Source organism: Leuresthes tenuis, unplaced genomic scaffold, assembly GCF_036924035.1.
Source record: "Leuresthes tenuis unplaced genomic scaffold, fLeuTen1.0.hap1 SCAF_1, whole genome shotgun sequence".
NCBI classification, from domain to species: Eukaryota; Metazoa; Chordata; class Actinopteri; order Atheriniformes; family Atherinopsidae; genus Leuresthes; species Leuresthes tenuis.
This window is the reverse complement of record NW_027325355.1, coordinates 17,545,450-17,568,235: the sequence shown is the minus strand read 5'-3', so window position 1 is coordinate 17,568,235 and position 22,786 is coordinate 17,545,450. Positions and strand designations below refer to the sequence as shown.

Here is a 22,786-nt window from a genome sequence, read left to right as displayed (position 1 = left end):
GCATCCCACAATGCACATCAACGTGGCTGCCAGGCTGAGTGCCGGCTGAATCAGCGGCAAAAAGTCTCACTTTGGCAGCGCTCCCAGCGCACGGCGCAGTGAAGGTGACATCAGCGACTCTGGCTGGCACCGTTCTGGCAGCATCTGCCTCCCACACTCCGTCACTATCATCGATTTTCACAGTGAATGTTGTGAGAGAGGGGGAGGATGGGAGATGGAGGATTCAGAAATATAAGATATAAACTGAATGAACTTGGCAATGCGGTCAAAGTAGTCACGAAGGTGGAAGTATGCTTTTGTTGAGAAAACCTTTTTTCACTCTGAAAAAAATTTACATTAACCTTCCACTCTCCAAGGAGAGTATTTTATATTTTTTGTATGGTTTTGAATGTGTGTTGCAACCTTTAAAGGAGAAAAATACATGTAATATTCATCCAAAGTGAAGCTACATTCACAGATCTCTGCCCTCATCATTAAACAGCCTTATTCTATATGTATTTATGTATTATTCTGTATTTATGTATGTCATAAAAAGTAAATTACCCAGTACATTTCTTTTCCTCCTCTATAGTTGAAGATGAGCTGCTTTTACAGATATCAGGATGATGGTCCATTGCACAAGGCGTTATACTGAGGATGAGGGCCGTCGAAACGAACAGTTTTTCAGAATTCTGAATTTCGCAGTCAGACGGCAACGAACACCCAACATTAACTGGCTTGTCCTCTGCCTCAGTTGGGTGGCAAGCTGGCTTCCATCTTCCAAAATACCAAACATAACTTTTCAGATTATTCGGTGTCTCGACTGTCTACTTAGGACAGCTTTGAATGCTAGTTGTCTCCGTTTTTATTGAAATGCAGTGAACCTAACATTAACTCTTTAACTCAGAGGTTACCAACATTAGGTCAAGCTGAGACTGATACACCCACTCCTGGATCACAAGGCAGTTACTTATAACAGTCTGATGCATGACTCTGTACAGTTTATAGTGAGAAGATTTAGAGAATGCATTTTTTAATTTAGTTGGGTTACTGGTGTTCACATTTCCCCCTCTTTAGAACTGATGTTCGTCTGTTGAAGTGTGTTCCAAGTTCCCAGTAGGAAAACTCAGCTGGAATGCCCCCAAAGCTGGATTTCTGATTCAGAAAGATGTACAGTCAACCTGGGTGGGACATCATTCCCAGCTCCAAATTCTGAGGAAATGTGCAGTTTATGCAAATATAAGACCAAAATACAATGAAAAATCCCAGAGCCTTCCATAAAGACAGACTTTGGTTTATTATCAGGTCAGAGATGGACCTGTTGTTGGTCTGGGGGTGAAAAAGCAATTTAGGTTTGACAAGTTTGTGAGCTGCTCAGAACTTTTTACACATTTTAAGCCATTAGACCTTCTAATGGCTTTGCTTTAAGAGAAGCGGTCATTTTGAACTCAAACAAGTCTTTTTGACACGGAGTGCAAGCTGTTCTCGCTGCTCTGAGGGTTCCTAAGGCAACTGCAGGCTGCCTCCCTTTGTGTGGCAAGGTGTGAGTCATGCTTGGCCAGTTATTTCCACAGTGTTTACAAAGTATGATAAAATGGTCCCAGTGTGCTGATCGACTGTTATTGCAAAATTTTTTTTCTTCACGACCTAGTTGCACTTCCTTTGTAATCTCTACATCAAGTCTTTGGAAGTTTACCATCACAGCAAATGGTATGACGCGTAATACTTTTCTGTGGTTTTTCCACAGTATTAGAAGGCAACAAGCTCTAAGATTACATGCACACTGCGAAAACTATTTACAGATGATATTCAAATGAAAGGAATAAAGGCTTTGTTTAAGAGGATATGAGCTGGCAGTAAGTGGAAATGAGTGCCACAGCAGTAAGCTAACCCCACAGTTATTTGAATTAAGAAAAAAAAATAGCATTTAGGCTTTTAAAGAATGAGATGTCATAAAGTGCTTGGTAAAACCCTCATTCCCGACTAAATTAAGCTTATTTGCGCTGTTTGCATTCTCTCTGCACGTTAATTGTACTCTGGCACAGGGCAACCTCGACTGAGTCAGAGTTAAATTTCAATTTATATCAAATTAGTGTTTAAACTTATCCACTTAAAGTTGTATCACGACTGTTACGCACACTCAGGCTTTTTCTGTACCACCGCCAAATGATTACCGAATGCATCATATGTGTCATTTCTTTGTGACACAAAGTGTGCCAGTTGCGCTGTTGCAGAGGAACGTCTCACTCTGAACACTTTGTCCTTGTTTGCAAAGCATTAACCTCCACCAGCCTGCCCTGCAGCAACGAGGGATCCAATCAACTCACACGCTTTGTCAACCCCCAAAGTCTCCTTCATCCGAGACTGTGCGACACAAAGAAATTAACACCCTGCATATTCATCACTATTACTAGTGAGGAGACGACGACGGATTTAATTAAATATGTAATGGCACAAGGGAGTGAAGTGGGGCTTGGCTCATTGCTTTGTTGAGACGCAGCCCAGTCACTGGATTTCTTCACGGGAAGATAACAAACGGCGGGCTGGAGAGGTGACACGTGCAAAATCCCATCGGAGGAGCGCCAAGTCCAACTGTTTCTCTGAAGCAAAATGCTGCTTTGAGATCTGCAGAGCGACAATAAGGCAGGAGCTCAGAGTACAGCAGAACTGCCGCTCAGCTGTGATGGAAACCCCTCCTCTGGCTCTGAATTGATTGGCCATTTCAGCGTTGACAGGTTGATACATAAATAGAAGATGTTTTAACTGAGTTGTTATGCACATTTAATGTGAGAGTTGAATCAATACTGCTGGATTGAGAACAGCACCTTATTGTTATTAGCACTCATATACAACATTGTTAGTTCTTCAGTGGAGTGATTGCAGCAGTCCGCAGTTAACAGTGAGGAATGAGCACCCAACGCCGACTAATAGCTGCACTTTGAATGAAACGAGGGGGGGGGGTATCCACTTCAATCAACCACAGGGAACGAGCAGGCAGCTCCTCAGCTGAGAGTAGATTTTGGGTGGCAGGAGGGTCCTTTTGGGACTGTAGCTGCTTTTGTGAAGGGCTGGGTTTGAGGATAAAAGAGCCCAGAGACACAGCTGGGTGGGAAAAGGGAGCAGAGTGGACAGACCGAGCCTTCAGAACTCTGACAGCTTCCCGGCAGAGAGGAGAGGGAGGATGATGAGAGAAAGAAAGGAGGAGGAGCAGAGGCACCTCACAGAGATCAAAGGTGCACTCATCAAGGGCTTGTCTTGCCTTTCTTTGACAGGAGAGAAGAGGTGGGGAAGGGAGGGGGCTTCAATGAAAAGTCAGAGACGAGGAGGACAGAGACGCTGTTGAGCTGTAACAACAGCATAATCCTTCCACCTGTAGCTCCATCTCTGTATTTTCTTCTCAACAGTGTTCGGGCTCAGCTCGCTGCTGCTGCGATGTAATCAGGCAACATGTTCTAAGCACTCCTCCTGAAAGCTGAATGCTTTTGTAACGTAATCTGTGCAGTACACACACTCTTTTCTTTAAAAGAAATGTAACATCAAATAGTACATTAATATAACGATTTGTACTGCAAATATTAGTAATTATGTACCTGAACCATAAACAGCTGAACACAAAATGGTCAAAAGTTCCCTCAAACCCTGTTATATGGCCAGCAATGTGTTCACCAAACCTGTCTGAAATGAATAACCGTTCCGAAGTGAATGAAATTAATCTTTTAAAAGCTAGTAAGAGTGATGTTTTAATATGAACCGAACAGAGTAAATGATTTACTAAAATCACAGCTGTGCAGTGTAATATTTGAAGCAAAAGCTCGGTTGTAAATGTAGCTTCAAGTTAATAGAAACTCTTCCAGAGGCTCTCAGTTCCTTAGGGTGGTTCTAAAGCATCAGAGCTTAACACCTCAAAGCTGTCAGGTAAAAACTTTTTATCTTTAAACTTTGGAGAAACTGAAATACTTTAATGTTTCAGAGAAGTTGAGAAACAGGCTTACACACACTGTCTGACCAGTTGGATAAGATACTGAAATGCTTTCTATTTTCTGGCAAAGGGATCTAAATTAATATTGAAAGAAAATACTAGAGGGTTACTGGCTCTACTCTGCCCTCTTTCAAGCAGAGCTCTACACCATCTGGAACTGAGAACAACAGACAACAAAGTAGATTTGAGCACATACCCCAGTGAATAATATAACCCACGCCTGTGTTAAGCTGACAAATAAGTGTCATCATGCTAATCTTACAACAGCTTACAGCATCTCTATCTTACAGCTCGTAGTAACAGGTCTGCTCCATCTCGTGGGAAAAAGGAAAAACTGGAGCGCAGTGCAATTCACATCGTGAAAAAAAACCCAGATGACCAGAAAATGGTGTAAAAAAAAAAAAAAACGATAACCAGACCGCAAACATTATCACAGAGTTTTTGGAACCTCGAATTATACCCGAGCTACTCGAGGACAGACATTCAGCTTTGTGCACAAAATCATTGTGCTTTATTTATTTATTTTTTTTTCATTTTTATCCAATAACGGGATTTGCAATACGGCAATTCTACCTTCACTGTCTGCAATTCCTCTGTTATTTAAAAATTGTTTGGAAACCACGGCAAGAATGTAGAAATCCATCGAAGAGCTGCTGCTATTCTTCACGCTTTTAAAGCAAACAAAAGGAATAATTGCACTTTTTATGTGATATTGGCTGCACAAACAACACTGCGGGATCTTTTTTTTTTTTTTGCCATTTCCTACCTGTAGCTTTTCTTCCAAGCAACTGGAGAAAAAAAAGAGCAGCATCCTAAATAATTTCATCAGATGCCAAATGCATAAAGTTTCATCACTTTAACTTTTAACTGCATAATTCATTTAGTTGCTCACAAGGTTTTATACTTTCTGCTTCATTTGCACTCACATGACCTCTTGTCCTTCAGTTAAAAGTTTTCCAGGTTTTTTTTAATGTCCTCTTTCAGTCATTTATCAAGCTGTTAATCTAAAGTCCCTTTTTTTGAGACCTTGGCTTGATGACCTCGGTTTCAAATGCTTTTATCGAAAGTGCTCGCTGATATATGAGCAGCAGCCTTGATATCGTCTCTTTAACGCCTCATATAGCTAACTGTGGTCCAGGCGTGTTGCCTCGTGTCCTTTTAACAGTTTTTCTAAGTCTAGCGTTCATGCTTTTTGATTTTACTGATTAGCAGTGAAAGCTTCTCACTTAACACGTCACTTTTCAGGATTTATTGGGAATAATAAAATGTTCAAAAACAAAAATAAGGCATGAAACATGTTCAGACAGGTAAAGAAAGGTAAGAAAGAAAATGATAAAGTCCAGTTTGTCCACGTATTGAAATCATGATGCTCTTTAGGCAGATAACAGACTCTAACCAGAGAATAACTGAGTCCCTTAAGTCGTTTTCAGGAGTTGTATTTAATGTCAGTTCTACTCATGTGCACCTTTCAAGTTGGCCTGAATCTAGTTTGAGTCGCAGTGTAACTGCATTGGCTGCGATGCACCCATCACTTACATTTGTCCTCCTCTGTCATCTCCCTTACAATCCCGATTTATTTGCCACTGTTATTTGCTTTGAAAAAAAGAATCTGGCTCGGCAGGCTGCTTCGACACCATTTGGTGACATTTAGCCACATATTACATGAAGGCATGCACACTCTGCCAAATTCCAATGCAAAGTTTCAACACTTGGCTTGGCTAACATCTATCTGCCATTTTGCTGTGGTGTCATCCCTTCTTTTGTTATATCTGACAGTCATTAACTGGCTGTGTGTTGTAGGACCCACCTAAAACTTGAGGGACCGTCTCTATGCCTTATTATCAGAAACTATTCCCATAAACTAAACTGATCAACACAGGTTGGACTGAGGATTCGTAATTTGTTTGCTCATTCTTTACTTAATTGGACTCTAGTTCTAAATCAGGTCAATGATTTTGTCTGTTTCTTTCAGCACAGACTGATTCTATTGCATAAGGACAGTTTAAAAAGTATTTAGTCCAATGAAGACGACATACTTCCGTGTCAATGAATGCCTGAAGAGACTCCTCATTAAACATGGCCATTATGAACTGAGAGGTTACAGAGGCAAACTGGGGTGATGTGACCCATTTCTTCCTGCTGAGTGCATCCACTCGAACTGTAGAGTGAGGAAGGGAAAAAAAATCATATAACAGTTTGATTTTAAATGATTTTCTTGATTGACTCTGCTTAAAAATGTTCAGCGCAAAGAGGCCTGTATTTTTAGCAGAAGATGCAAGGGTGAAAATGCTTCTCCAGTCTTATATTTACTCCTTAGCTGACTATTGTTGAAAGAGAATTTACTCCATCAGTTTATATTTTTAATTCCCCTAATTGGCCGTTTTGATGATATTCAAGTGAAACTCATTTCTTTGAGACTGAACTTTGAGAAGTTGCCTTTTCACTGTTTTCAGATGATATTCACCCCCAATGATGATTGCTGAGAGGTTCAGAGGAACCTTAATATTTGTGTTGAAGCACTTAACTGGCAAGATCTCAGATTGTAATGGCAATTAGAATTAGGGCTTTGGTATCACCTGGGATACTGGAAAGGTCAACCAATTAGGTCTATAGTTGTGTTAAAAAACACCTAGAAAGACCTTGTAACTACACACTTGTGAATTTGTATGCTCCACGTGCCTAATTAGAAAAAGATCTAGGTCATTTCCAGTTAGATCTGGGACATTTTTCCTTTTCCTCTCTTTGCAAGACATTGGACATTGGATTGAAATGACTGTCTGGGACAATACAGGTAGAAGACAACAATAAATACAAGACAGGATGATTAAAACCAGTGTTGCCATAGAACAAGCGTGCCAAGTAACATTAATCGTCTTTGTTACTTGTTTGTGTACGTGCATGTGTGCGTGAGCGTATGCAAGTGCTCCCAACTGTGTTCCATGCTGTCAGCCAAGTAAGGAGGCACTAAGATGGATGGCAGACGGGAGAGAAAAGGGTGGTGGTGGTGGGAGAGGAGGGAGGGAGCAACAACACCCCTCCAACCTCCAAAGAAGGATAGAACAACATAAACTCTTTTGACAAAATGACACAACTGTATTTAACCCTAAACCTTAAGGTGTGTCTCAGTGTTAGTGATACCAAAAACGCTGCAAGGCAGGAAATCCAACACACATAACTTCAAGCAGCTGGAAGAAGTGGCAGGTAGAGGACAGGAAGCAGCGACGAGGTTCTGACAATGAAAAAAGAAATCAGGGGATATATATATATATAGATATATATATGTATATATCTATATCTATAAATAGATATAGATCTATATAGATACAAAGTGGAAACAAGCGTGATACCTGGAAGAAACAAATCAGTTAAGGTGTGTTCAGCACGTTATCTACAAACCACTGCATGTGGTCGACATATTTTGGATTCGGAGCATGAACAAACCTTACCACAACGTGTATGGACGTGGATCAAGCCTTTCTTCTGAAAAAGTCTCAGTCCACCGCTTGATTGATAACTTGCACTGAACTGGAAATTGCAGCAGGGTTTGTTTCACCCAAACCAAACAAGTTTGGGTGTCCATGTGCTCAAAGTCAAGGTTGCGTCATGTCCTCGTTTTTTAGCTGCCTCGGTCTGCTGGAGTAAATATGTCCTCCTGGTTACAATAATTCAAAGTCTGCTTGATCTGAAAGGCTTTATAGAGATTTCATAAGGGAGAAAAAGAACTGGGTTTTGTGTTAAGCTGGGGGAGTATAAAGTATAGCTTTGCTTTGACAGAGACCTATGTGATCTGGATATGTGGCAGAATTTCAATTGAAACTGAACCCAGTGAGCAGGAGAGTGAAATGTGACCTTGAATTACATTTCCCCAGCACAATGTACTGAGAAGCAATGTGGGCTGAGCAGGAGATCAGGATGTCTGCAGAGTGGGGAGCACCTGCAAAATGATTGAAATAAGCTTAAAAAAAACCCTCAAACATCATTTCCATATCCGCTGCCTGTCTTCTTAGACTTTGTCGAGGCTGCTAACAGCTGGCGGAGAGTCTTTGGGAAGCCTTGAAGCTGAACATTAATTATCTCGTTCGCCCTGCTGGGTATCTCGGGATCTAACAGTATCTGTGTTAACCTCTCAGACCACTGAAGGATGGTCCCCCACCACCAACACCAACTCCACCTCCACAGTTAGCAGCACAGATCAGTCGTCGGTCTGTTGGAGTTCCAGCACGATTTCACAAAAAAGGTATGGGGAATATGTCTTTAGTGCTGTTACAATGTACCAGAGAGAAGCTGATTCATGAAAATCCTCATCTCTACAGAGCTTCACTGATTTTCAAACTTAATTTTCCTTTAAAGTGCAGCAGTTCATAGCCCTGAATCCCATCTGCTGTAATCACCCTGTCCCCATTAAAATGATTGGAAATTTGATTGGCAACTCATTCAGAAAGGTCGGAGGAACCCTGCAGTATCCAGTAGATCTTTGGATTCAGCTGAAGTCTTTATTTTTATAAGGAATCTGACCTGAAACCTGGGATTATGATTTTCTGCCAGAAATTCATAGGTAACAGTTGAAGCAAGCATACAGGATTAGTCTTAGTCTTTAAAAGGTATGTTTGTTCGTGTCACTGCCCTGTCCTTCCTCCCTGACCCTGGTTCTGCTGGAGGTCTCTTTCTGTTAAGCGAGCTCTGTCTCCCCACTGTTTGGGGATTGAATCAAACTGAAGTTTTGATGTGATTCTCTATTTTCTTTATATAAGCTTCTATTAACAAGTTGGCATTATCTAAATTAAATTATATGGGACTAGACTGAATAGGACATGCATTCATTACATAAAGTGCCCTGAGATACCTTCAGTATTAAACAAAATTTTCTACGTATGTACATGAAAAACCATTTTTCTCTGAGGTATTTCAGTATAGGCCAGTTCAGAACTGGTGCCAATGCAGTACCCCCATCCACAAGTTGAATTCAACACAATCGGGAAGTATATTACATTGTACAAAAAGCATCATTTCCTTTGCTTATTCATCAGCATTAGATGAGCTCTAAAAAAATCTTAGTCGCAGGCAATAAAACACATTCAGACATCTGAGCTAATACAAACAAGTAATTCATCATGATGAAGTATCCAAATTAAAAGGATTTAATGATGTAAACTATGATAATAAAACTAAGTACCGAAACATGAATCGAAAAGAAACCTCTCCAACCTGACTCCCATGTCCCCACTTTAATTTCCCACCGTAGCTAAACAAGGAAAGTCCCACTTGAAAAGGTTATTGAAAATTGCACTTTTATTGGCTTTTGCAGTGATTTCCTTGCCGTGCTCTCGGAGACAACACGGTGAGTGTAATCAGATGGGGTGGGGGCAGGCTCATCACTCATCACGACCTTCACAATGATTTCCACAACAGAGAAACAGGCCCTGGTTGAGCTCCCAAAGGGAAGAGAGATACGAACTCTAATGACTGTTGGCAGCACAAACTAAAGGTGCATTTGCTCTCCCTTTATTATTTCTCATTGTTGAATAATTAAGACCTACTGTTATTTCACAGCCACCCACTGTAATGATAGCAATAATTCATATTATGCTGATTAGGACTGTGACGGTTGGGGGGGGGGGGGGTAATGCATTCCAAATGGCACAATTTTTTCCAGTGTCAGAAAAATCATGTAAATGGAATGCAGAGGCATGATTCCACTATGAGGCAAATGCATGAGAGAAAAGCTTGACTTGGCTTCCAGAGTGAAGCAGAATGGTGCCACCAGGAAACGTTTGTTAGGCGCTAATAAGTATTCCTCGGCATCTGAAAGCCATTTTGGTGCATGAGCAGCTTGTTAATGGAGGTGTGTGATTACTTAGGAGCCCGGCTGACAGCTCGGTGTATCTAAGCTCCAAACGGATCAGGTTGCTGAATCTTGCCAAAGACTAGACGCACCGCTCAAGTCTGCAGGTAGAATGTTATTCCCAATTACCCAGCACACATTGCTTTCTGCCTCTTAGTGGTCACAGTGACTGGACGCCATCTTCACTCTGACCCAGCGCTCCCTCTCTCTGGCGAAGTAAAAGCCGCCTGTGCTTTCATTTGTTTTCCAAGGCTTTTTAGGCTTTCTGGTCATGTAGGCCTCTCTTTTCACCAATTTGATCCAAACTGAAACATCTTCACAGCCGAAAAAAAAAAAACAAGAAAATTCCTCTGCTGTCATTTTGACAATTGTTTTGATCTGTTTCTCTGACTAAACAAGACATTTTTGCAGCTCTAAAAGGATGACTCCTACTCACTCTGGTAAATCCACTCACAGAACGCCTGTGTTTATTATCCCAGTTATGAATGAGTGGAGGGAACAGATGATTTCAGTCTGTCAGAAATAGAAGTTACATTTATTGTGACAGTCAGATTTATGTTAGCTTATGTTAGATTTATATTTAGTGTTTGGTGGCATCCTCAAGGTAAAAGAAAGCTTGATATGCTCTTGAAAATTGGTGTGTTCAGGCACCACGTCAGCCATGGAAGCGTATTAATCAAGTGAAAAACCCAATTTAATACTAGAGAATTTCATTTGACCTTTTGCAGGTGTACAGGAGTCTTGAATGATAAGTTTTCATGAAAACGCATGCATCAATAGATCCCTCCACCTTCTCTGCCTGTTTGTTGCCCACAGTTCGGAGACAAGGGTGTGGTTGCTGCAGCATACTGATGAGCCATCGGCTGATTACACTTAAACCTCGCGTCAAGATGCATTTGAGTTGAGAAGAGGCTTTATGCAGTTTACATGAAGGGAGGAATATGTCTGTGGTGCTCATTGGGTGAAATGGAAAACTGATCCATTGTTTTATTTCCTGACAGAATGGGTTCAGCTTTTAACCGAAGTAAAGAAAAATGCATTTATTCATGTTTAAGAGCCTCTTTCTGCAGATTCACAGCAATGTTTTAGCCTCAGATAAACATTTGAGTTGAAAAAGTTACAATTCTGAATGTTTCTTTCATCTTCTCATTATAATCTAATCTCCCCTTTTGCTTGTCTCATATTATTTCTTTCTTGAAGTCTCACCAGATCTTCTGACCTGCCTGTCTTTTTTTGTTTTTCTTCTTCTTCCTCTTTCAGGGATGGTATGAAAAGGCGGAGCCCGTACAGCGTTGGATGAGAGCCAGCTGTGTCAGGTACGGCACGCTACGCTGACCTCAGCTTCCCGCCCGTTTGTCAAATCGCTGCTCACTCAGGGGTATAGCCTATTTCTGGTTTTAAAAGGCCCTTTATAATAGGTAGACACAGTGGCCGTGTATTTCACAGAGCTTTCTGCTGGAACAAAGCCAGAGCAGACATGGAACAGAAACAAAGGCCTTAAATAAAATTTATTGTTGCCTCTGAGGTTCAACCTCGCATTTATTCAGGTCTCCACTGTTCTCTTTGTCTTCAAAGAGAATTACTAAATTGAATTATTAAGGAGAAAATACTGATTGGTGCATCATTGTGGGTCAGATCAGTTCCTTTCTCAAGTCTTTCATGTCTCTCCATTTAGTACCTACTCAGTTTTACCCTGTATAAGGTTGAAGCTGTGTAAAATGGTTTAAATCTCTTTCAAACCATATTCATACAAAGGAAACAGAATACTCGGACAGCTGTTTGATGCCAAAACCACCTCATGTAATGTCACACAACTAATTAGGTCAGTTGCCAGCAACTCAGCGACATGTTTGGATTTAGGGGCATCTCAGACAGTGAGTTTCAAAGAATGGGCAGAGGGATTTGTAAACCATTTAAAGGACCTAAATGCAACTAACTGGAGAGGGCAGTACAATTAACCAACCTTTTGTTGGTTAAGTCAAAGCTTTCAGTAGCAGAAAGTACATAACAATTGCAAAAGACGAGCACAGCTGAGCACGGAAGAAAACCTCAAGTTGATGAGAGAACAGGATCTGGCAAGCAACCGAGGAAACCCTGGTTTATTTATACATTAGCATGACTAACACAGGGTTAGTCGTCTAATGTCGTCATGGGAAAACTCGGAGCAGGTAAATGACAAAAGCCAAAACTAACTGGGCTGAGCAAGAGAACTGGCTCGAAATAAAACAACTTAGAAAAAAGGTGAAAATAACCACACAAATAACAATGAATTAGATAAAAGCAATTAACTATAAGACCAAAAATAAGCCAAACAAACAATTAGGGCTTTCCTTACCCATGTGCAGTACCCCTCATCTCTTTCTATTTTGCTTCCAATGAGCCACATTTGCTTATGATCCTTGAAAGTGATATTATGAGCCTTTAAAGTGGTCTCTGTGTGCTAGTTATCATCAGACAGTTCAGATATCCCTGATGGTGCATCACTAACCACAGCATGTGTAACTCGCACATCTGTGAAGTCACCGTTACTGCTGCATACACAGGTGCTGGAGTGGCATATGCTGCCACCTTTGCTTATTTCAGTGAGATAGTGCCAAAGCACATATTTCTACACATGTTGGATTACTTTAGAGGCAAAGAGTTCGGGTGCTAAACCTACCTGCCTCTCAACAACCATTGAGCAGCTGTTTCAAGCAAACAGGGGAAAATGTTTGGCTTTCAGGTTGTTTCCTTAGTTCCCTCGATGGTTGCAGTAGAAATAAAAGGTGATGCATCACTTGCTGTCATTTATCATGACTGAGCTGTATGTTGTACAAAGTGGGGAGCATGCAGTAGGAGCAAATTTTTATGAAATTAGAATGAAACCACTCACGTTCACATACTCGTCTGCCGTGACAAGTTTAATTAGTTTTCCCTAAATTAAGGGCGAACTCCGTCTCCTGATGGTTTGCACGGTTGGGCAGAGGATGTTTCTGCTCTGCCCCCGTGGCAGGGATGAACATAGAACACTTCCACAGAAAGGGGTTTGTTCAGAAAGTTGCTTGGAAAAAAGAAGTTGCATAAGTAGCTAAATGTGGAGACAAAAAACGCTGTTGGCATCATCGTAATTTAACAAACCTTCCTCCCGTGCGCATGTTATTGATTAGGGTGTGTGTGACAGGACAGAGAGATCTTTGGATCTGACTGAATGGCTCTTTTAACGCCATTCTTTTAACATCTTTACCAGCTCTTCGCTCCATTAACTTGATGTGATGACACTCTGTGGTATATTTTGGTTACAGCATTCTATGATCTGTTTTTTTCTTGAACCATAAGCTTATACCTTGACTTGAAGACCTTCCTCTTGAAGCAAATGTCTTGTAACATCTTATGTAGAATAGTCTTTCTCACTTTGTTGTTTCATCATTAGCCAGCGTGTCCCTCACTGTGTCTGGTAGATTGATTCCTTTGCATTAAAGTAAACGTTATAACGGCCCGTAAATTTAATTAGAATTTTAATAAGTGATGAAGCGTCTTTGAACCGGGCCTCTGCGGAGCATGGCGGTATAGTCTACTGTTAAGTTACATTTCAGCGTGTCAGGCTCGAGCTTATTTGATCCCCGCTCTGCTGTGCACGCTTCCTTAGAGAAAGTCTGAAGCAGACGGAGACAAATGAAGGTGTACAGTACATAAAGACTGTGGAGTTGGTGTCACTTAATTGTCCGTGTGGGATTTATTTGCAGTTGAGTGTTCTGTGGTTAGAAGCTGTGTTAAGTTAGGCCTGTTAAAGCCCACTCAACAGCCTGATTGAAGTAGGCAGCTCTGTGCTGTTCAACTCATGAGGTGAAGGTGAGATCTTCGCAATCCCTACATTGTGGAATAGAATCATTTAAGATATTTTCAATATCTTGAGAAGACTCCATCCATGGAGGAACTCTTCCCACTGATGAGTATTGTCAGTGTATTGACAGCCTGACAACATTGAGCTGCACCATCCTCCTGAAGGATATAGTTCTAGAATATGGGAAATTACCAGATGACTTAATTTTAGTTTCATCTAATTCTTCATATTGTTAGACTTACTATAATCTTTAAGCTTCTATAATCAAACTAAATGACCTAAGTGTTAGAAATCAGAATAAAAAGGTCTCTAAAATTCCAAGTTGTCTGACGTGGACTGAAAAATATCTGCCTTATCGAGTAGCTTTTATCAAAACATCCAATAGCTGTGTGGTTCCACAGCCCAAATCTGTTTTATAATTTTTTATGATTTGCCTTGCCATGTTTTTTTGAGTGAGGATAGTGAAGCAGACTGAATCTGAATTAATTTCTGTTTCAAAGACTTTTTCTGCCTTAACTCTGAACCCCATGTGAACATGATCACCCACCAAGTTCTGAGGAACCAAGACTCAACGGGATTCCAGGAGGACCTGGACCTATGTAGGATGGGGTCTTAACTGAAACTGGCCTCTGTTGGTAAAGCCTTAAGTGTGAATATGAGTGACACAACTTTGCCGTGCAGAACAGAGCAGGAGTCTATTAATTGTTCAGAAAGTAAAAAAAAATGCATTTGTATAAAGTCAGATCATTAGTCCAACATAGTTGCAACTTAATTGTAGGCTGTTTTTAATGTGTTTGGATGCAAAAACCTGTGTTTCAGTTGAAACTAACGCATCATATGGATGCGTTATGTGCATATATGCCTTTCTTTAGCATTTAAGCTAACAGTTAAAGTCACATTGAGTTCATTCACTACTGTGAACAGTAGTGATCAGAGTTATATCTCGCACTGCTCGACCTGACGGTGGTTTGATGTGATGAATCTGCTGAATCAACTGTGTATGAGTCCTTGGACATCTCTCATGATATCACTATGACCGTCTTAGACTATAGAAAAGCTGTTTTCACATGTTCAGTTGGAGCATTTGTGTCAAACTCGACTTTAAGATTTAAAGACGTGCCACAGGGTTTTTTTTTTTCAATCCAATGCACTTGAAGGCGTATTTCCTTAATTTCCTCTAAAGGTGGTTGTCGATCTTTTAGTTTGTCGTTGCCCTGGAGCTCTGAGACGAAATGCAGCTTGTGTCTTTTGAAATAGGACATAAAGAGCAGTTGTCATTCTGCTTCCCTCTGTATCTTTGCTTCTCGGCATTATGCCACTATGTCATAGCCTGCAGAGACATAACCAGTTACATATGTCAGATGCTTTATAGAAGCGGAAGTTCAAATCCCCTACATATGAGCTCTTTCTTAGCGCCATAAGCAGGGGACTCTGTGGAAAGGTCACCTCTCACACTGAGTAAATGAACAGAAATGGCTGGCTCAAGCTCCTCCACCCACCATACTTTTTTTAGCCATTAGTGAGCATCAGTGACTGCTGCTTACTCCCACTCACCTAATCACCACTCAGCACAGCAAATTAATACATGAATCATATTACTAATCTGCATATAATTAGCATTTTCTGGCCGTGAAGAGTATTTTAACATGTCACTTTTAATTGGAGCGGCTCTGTAGCCAGACGCATTGTGTTTCCAGCTGTATTATTATAGTCAGGAATTTTATTTCTAAACACGGCAATGAGGAGAGTTTCAAGATGGAATTGTATTCAGTAGGAGTAACCTCATTGATATACAGGAGATTTGTTAGCTGGCATAGATACCCATCTGGTTCCATAGATGATGGTTATGTTTCTGCAGCTGCCTGATTTCTGGCTACAAGGAAGGAAAACAATATCGGGCTTCAAAGTGTCATCGTGTTACACATGGCTGGAATTTCTGCTGCACACGAGTTGAACTGTATAACACAAATGTAAAAAATCTGAATGCGTGGCTGATTTGCGCAGCGTGGTGGTGAAATATTTAGTGACAGGGGCCACATGCAACGATGGGAAATGAAGAGGAGCAGTCTTTATCTCGGAGCCCTTCTTTGAACTGCTTCTCCCATTTTCCAGATCAGGAGCCGATGATGGATGGATGGATGTGTGATGTGTGTTAATCGTTTTGAAAGTGAGGCAGCTCTCTGACACACATCCATGTCAAAGAATGTTACAGTACGTGCCTCTTGTTCTCACTTCTTGGTTAAGTAATTGCTTTCTTAAAAGGGGCCTCTGGCATGAATCGGTTGATTTTTGATCGTGAAAGAATCTCTTCTGTAGATCTGCCACAAACTCAAAGCATTTCTTTGTATATCGTTGCAATGTTGGATTTGAACTTGGCATAAATTTGAATAGATATATTCCTCACATGGTCCAAGTGCTCGTCTTCCACCTCGGTGACAGGCTAATTGAACAGAATGTGCTCGAAATCCAGTTGCAGGGGCTATTTGCATAGTGTCATCATAATTTATCAAAGACACCTCAGTGGGCGCTCTATCATGTCTCAAGACCATTTTATTTTATCCTTTTCTCTATGAATACATTACTCCACCTACTCATACATCTACCCAGGCTGCTGTAGCACAGTGCCGTAGCCCTGAATGTGCGAGCGCAGGGCTCAGTTTGTCTGACACGGCTTTGTAAACCAACAACAGCGAGATATCCGTCAGTGACAATGAGTTATTTTGACATGCAGCAAGATATCAGGGAGCACAATGCTTAATGCATTCAAGAAAAGGCCTCCGAGATTCCCTTCTAGGCTCGTTGTAACTCATTAGTCGATTTTTGCTGATCAATCACGGCTGAATTATTGCGGGTCATTAGGAATGTAAACCCTGAATGCCAGCCTCAGGGGAAAATCCATGTTGGCGCAGTGGGAGGTGAAAGGCTGATGAGTGGGAAAAGTAAAGGGTGTATATGTAGGGGACCTCCGTGAGCCTTTATGACATCTACATAATTAATTTAATGTCAATACAAATAGTCATTTGTCCACAGAGATAGAAAAGCTCAATGTATTTTCCCTGTGAGATATTCCCTATTACAAGCTGTACTAAATGATCAGTGGCAGTGTCTGTGGTTACTTTAAATAACCTTGTAATGCTGGCTGATTTTAAGTCATCAAAATAATGAACACACACATAAAGATGGACCGCACAGTTCTGAAGCAATGATACAACTATTAAACCTTTACTGCATGGTTGACACACTTACTGACTGGCAGTGTTTGGCATACTTCCATTCCAAGAGGTCTCTGAGTGATTACAGCATGAGAACAACAATAAAGCCTCTTAAAGTGTCTTCAAATCAATGAAGCGAGTCTTTTATAAGCTTCCAAACATAGCAGTGGGAAAGGCCAATCTCTAAACATTACACTTGTCCGATTAAATGAAAATGCGAAGGGCTTTAGATTGATGAGTTAGCAGGGGCTCCAGAGTGGAACAGTAACATTCCAACAGCTCTGAAAGCAGAAGAAGAATGCGGACGCACCTCTCAGCTTTTTGGTTGACTGTGTGTCAAATGAATTTACAAAACACCTCCTTAGGTAACTGATTTAGTCCCGAGATATTTCTTCTGGCTGCCATGAAAAATAACAGCAGCCTCACCTGCCAACTTCTCTTTGTCTCAGGAAATCCCGAGCAAGATTTCAAATCACACCTGGGATCCACCGGTTTTAGATCTCTGAGTAAACGCAAATTAAGATTTGATTGAAGGTCGATGCATCAGGAGAGCTGTTCAGCTCCCGGTGACCTAGTTTAGTTGAGCTATTTGTCAAACGCATCAATACACCTCCTTCAGTGCTGACGGTGTCGATACTCCTCCCCTTTTTAAATTAAAGGGTCATCCACACCAAGAACAATAACTATAATGATGTGAGCTCGGCCTATAAACAACATCTATTCAGACCTTCATGACTCAACGCAGTCATCAACATTATAGAAAGTAGAGACCCCATTTGCGCCCAAGACCATTTGGCATCACATCATTATTTATCATCATTAGTTATTTTTTAGTCTAATATATGTGGAGAGAATATGATACAGGATATTTACTGTCATCTTTTTATTGTTACCAGTTATTATTCTTGATGTGAATGGCCCTGAAAGTTCCCTCACATCCATCAACACTGTGGAGGACACATCATGCTTTGCAGTATATATTCTACACTAAAAGAGAAGAACATAAGTTTGCTCTTGCCTGCTGATGTTTTTCCTTGTTAGTGTTTCTGGTTTTGATACTTACAGAAGTAAGTTTATGCACGAAAAGTAAATCATAGCTGAGACAAAACCACTGACTCAATGTCTGTATCGGATGCCTTGTCTCCATAATAACCCAGAAATTGGAAGAGAAGCAGAAGTATGCCATCAAACATGCGGTCAAAGTCGGAGGTTGTATCTAATCTCTGAATTCAAACCACTGTAACTTCTGTTTGCAAGACAAACAATGAAAGGAGCAAAACTTTCTTCCACACACTCCTTTTAACTTGGGGTAGTAGAGCAAATGGGAAGAGCAATGTGGCGTTGGAGCTTTATTTCATTTCTGGTGTCTTGCAATAGATATCCAACTGTGCAGAGAGCTCCCCTTTTCTTTTGCCAGTCAGAGAATCTCTTGACAAATGAAGGTTTCATTTAAAGCGAAGGTCGGGAGCTGTTTGTGTTTTTGGAATCAGTGGAGCGTATCCCCTTCTTAAAGTTGTTTTTCACTTTGCTGCCAATTTAAAGTTTTTGGCTGACACATTCTTGAGGGGAGTCCATGGGCAGTCAGTCACTAACATGAGCTGCCGGCAGTTTTAAGCACTTTTGCTCTTACTTTTGCGCTGGTTTTCACCCTAACATTTATCCACATGCTTGCCCTCCTCCACGTCATCACTGCCGCTCACTTTCAATGATTTAAATTTTTTTGTTTTGAGTTGGAAAGTATTGCAAAATGTAATAAAAGGTGTGCAACGTCTATAAGTTGCAAAATGTAGAATCTTTGAATATATCATGAGAATCTTAATCGGTGGGGTGAGGGTGTCAGGATTGGGTATAAAAGGAGCACTCAAAATTTCAAGTGTTTCAATGTATACAATTTCAAAAGATTCAGGGAGTCTGTGTAAAGACCAAGGGTGGAAACTATATTAGGGAATGCTAGATGCTATCTGCGCTGCCAAGTTCTCTGGAACGACATTGGACAGGCGTTCTGTGGTCAGATGAGCCCATGTTTCAGCTGCTTTTGGTGAAAAAACTGATGTCTGGTTTTATGTTCCAGAAATGAGTTGGACTATCCCTGCTGTTGTAAGGAATGGTGCAAAAGCCAGTATCTGTGATCATAGGGGGTATCATCATTGTTCATAGGATGGGTCACTTGTATATGTTTGAAAGTCCAAATGATGAGACATATATAGAAAGTTTTGAGGGCACAACTTACTATCATGTGTTCTTTTCCCCAGGAGGTCTGTGGTTGTTTCAGCAGGACATTCTTCAGATAAAGAGAGTGCATTTGTGTTTTACTGGTCTGCCTCCAGTCCAGATTTGTCTGGAAAGAAAACCCAGCAAACCAGCAAAAAAACACAGTATTAATGCGATCAAAATACCTTAGTGTACAGACTCATTTTTATTGAGGAGGCAGCAGTCTAAACTACAAGGGCTTGCACAGCTCACTTTTTCTTGACAGCAACTAACATCCACCGACTTAAACATCTCACACTGAAGCTCTGAAAGTGACAGCAACAACTCTCAGACAAAAAGAGAGATTTTGACCTGTCTGCGTGCCCGATTGCAGATAATTTCCCACTTTGGTTTGTGGGGCTGACTTCCCCCCCAAAACTAACCTGATGATCTGCAGAGAGTTCTTATTATCAGAAAATGTGGTCCTGTACCACCTGTGAGATACAGTGCACAGCCGAGAGGGTTGAGATGTCTTCAGAAATAAACTGAAGATAGAAGAAACCCAAATTTAAGAACTAGGAAGCATAAACCAACTGTTTTTGTTCTACATTTTGTTGGTACCTCAACACTACTTGTCAATGTGCCATTAAACTGCTCATTGTTCATATTGATCCCTGTTGTCACTCCTAATCATTCTGTTGATGACGCTCAAGTTTAGTTCTATTCTTTCCTAGATCAAGAATTCTCTGCTACTGATCAGATATCCATGAAATCCGATTCCCCAAGGGATGAACCCAAAAGCTTTCGGTGATATTTGTAATGGATTGAACATAGCTGTGATCTTTTAAGACCCAGTTAGCTTTAGCTCAGATCCTTTCAAAGGTCAGCTTTCATTAATGGCGTGTTTGTTTCATTCAGTAGAACACAGCAGCCTCATGGGGCCACTCATTCTGCTCTTGACTGTTAGCTCTGTTGAAGTTTAAAAAATCTGGCAGCAGGTTAGGTGCGCTGGAGGACAAACCCGTGTTTTAGGTTAACCACTGATGGCGAGCTATCAAGGTGGAATTGCTTGAAAATGAAAATGTTGTTCCAAAGAGAGGCGAGCTGGTGTTGTTTCATCCATTGAGCAGCCTTCCCTCCTCTTCTTTGCAAATCTCCTTTTGCCCCCTTCTGTTTTGACGATATACCCCCCCCCCCCCCCCCCCCCCCCCATCCCTCCTACACTCCCTGCACTTTAGTTTTCCTGGAGGTGTGCACACACAAACACACACCCACATGCACACAGAGCATGCCACCGCTTTGAACAGTGATGTTTGAAATGAGCCAGGGAGTGCAGACTGCAAGGCTTTCTCCTTACCCAAATCCTCTAGTCTTTTGTGTATTTAATGAGCAATCGCATACTCTTAACCGTGCATGACTTTGATAAAGCTAAACTCTATGTAGATGAATAGGCCCTCCCTCCACACATTGACAGCCCACTTCATAAGACAGCTTTTATGCACTGCAATGCCTTTGCTTCATTGTGGTGGCTGTACTGTGGTACAATACTGTTTGGATGCCGCACAAAATTAGAATCGGGCAATTTTCGATGCCCATGTATCAAATCTGCCTTTGTCAACTAGTTCATTTTTCTTTTCCTATCTATTTTGAGAGGAGAAAAGAAGGGGGAAAAGTGCAGTATCCACACTAGAATGTGTGTTCATCAGCTTGTCCACACGTCTCCAGCCTGCTCATCTGTTACTTTCGGTTTCACGGCTACAATGTTGACATTCGCATTTACATTTCAGAGCGTCTCTGTGTTGTTGCTCAGACTGAGCTGAAAAAGAAAGCCTGAACTTTCAAAGTTCTGCCCAAAACAATTTCTCTGCATGTAAGCACTCTGCCACACATGCTTACTCCTCACTCCTATCCGTGGGAGTGCAGGCTTTGTAGCCATCTCTGGTGGCTCAAAGTGGGTTGCACAGCATACTAAGTACTTTGTGTCGGTGGTGTGTTATGTAAAAGTCATTCTAAGGCTAATTTCAGTTTAAAGGGCCAATGCTGTTGAACAGCAGAGAGGTGCAGCAGATTGCATGCACACAGCTTCCTCCTGTGACCGAAACAGACAAAAATAGAGGACAATGTTACAATTATATTATATTCTGATCTCTTTTCAGAGCCAACAAATTGTGCCGTACCTTGCGACAGACTCGAGCCACCTCTCATTTCCTCTCACACCATTACAAAAGATACAGGTTTTCAGCTGACTTTAACAGTCACCAAATGTTATGTTTTTGTCTGATTGTTTTATATTTGGCACTTTTTATAAATGCAACAAAATAAATGGGAACAAATGACGTGTCTTTGTGACAAGGCTGTTAGTGACAAAGAACCCAAAGATTTAAAATTGGTACTTCGTGAAGTTGTCTGTTAGATGGAGACACAACACAGGTTTATCCCTTGAGTGGATGTTTCATGACCAAAAAAAGAAACAAGAAAATATGGTCAGGTACAAGGACAGCCCTCAAACTGACTGGAAAAAGCAGCCAAAGCCCAAAGAAAAACTTTGAAATACCTTCAGAAAGCCTCGAGAGCTATTGGTCGAGAACAATTTAGAATATTATGCAACATTACATTTCTCCTTGAGAACAAAACATAAAAAAACAAATGTTTCTTGAATATTTTTACACAGAACTGTGTTTTGGACTGAAAGTTTGGAAATTTTCTTTGCAGAAATAAAGAAATATGACCAGAGACGCGATGTAAAATAATGTAAGTTATAAGTTTTAAGCGATGATGAACCACGAAGCCTCAGTTCCAATAAGAAATGGTGCATATTAACATTTAATAATGTGTTTGTGGACTGAGCCTCTTTCAGTCGTGTCTCTTTGCTCTGCCCTCCTCTTCTGCTTTAGTGGCAAGAACCTCAGGAAGCAGAGCCTCCAGCTGTTTGTTTCTGTCAACCAGCTCTTAGTGTTAACAGACTGGTCGTGGAGGGAAAAAGTCACAAGATCTGGTTCAAATATGCTCTCGTTCTGATGGAAGTCTGGATATTCTCATGCAAAGTTGTGGCTGTGCAACAGTGTGATGGGGACAGATTCGGTTGCAGCAGGAGTGGTCTGTGTGTAACATGATGATTTATTCAGTGCACATCTTTCTCCTGTGATTCAGGCTCATCGTTGATGATGATTTTGGTTCGCTAACTAGATTTGGACGCATTTGCAACTTGGTTATCTTGCGGTTTCATCTGTAAATTAAACTCACTTGTCAAAGTTATTGTCGTCCCATGCGTGGCGGGGAATTACAGAGCAGAAGATGGATATAATCACTGTTTCCTTCCCTGCAGTTTTGTTTGTGTATCTCTGTCTCAGAAAGGCATTCATTTTCTGTTTTGGAGCAGCCACAGAGGAGAGGAGTTCAAGGACTCAGCAAGCCTCCTCCAAACACACACATGCACATCCACACATACACACAGACAATGATGACTCCCCCCCCACCCCCCACACATCCGCCTACACACCTCCTTCCTGTCCTCCGTTATGACACTGAGCAGCGAGGCCCGCTCTGACCTTGCAGCGGCTTGCAATCGTGCACCTAACTGCTTCATTCACAGCCTGCAGCAGACTGACCGACATCGGCAAATACATAGAAACAGCGTTACACCCCCAGCCATACACTAACACACATACAGAGCACATCTGCTGTGCAACACTGTTTCTTGGTCCCCTGTCTCCCCTCGGGGGCTCCCTATCATCACAAGGTCCAGCAGCCAACATAACCCCTAG

The 22,786-nt window shown here is 41.3% G+C and overlaps 1 protein-coding gene across 1 annotated transcript in view; it reads left to right on the top strand.

Annotated features, from left to right (window-relative positions):
• LOC140293391 (beta-1,3-galactosyltransferase 1-like) overlaps positions 1-22,786 on the top strand; it is a 96,487-nt gene that overhangs the window by 33,607 nt on the left and 40,094 nt on the right. The window contains exon 2 of the mRNA XM_072379532.1: positions 11,061-11,116. The gene's annotated coding sequence lies outside the window, so the exon portion shown is untranslated. The remainder of the gene's footprint in view (positions 1-11,060; positions 11,117-22,786) is intronic.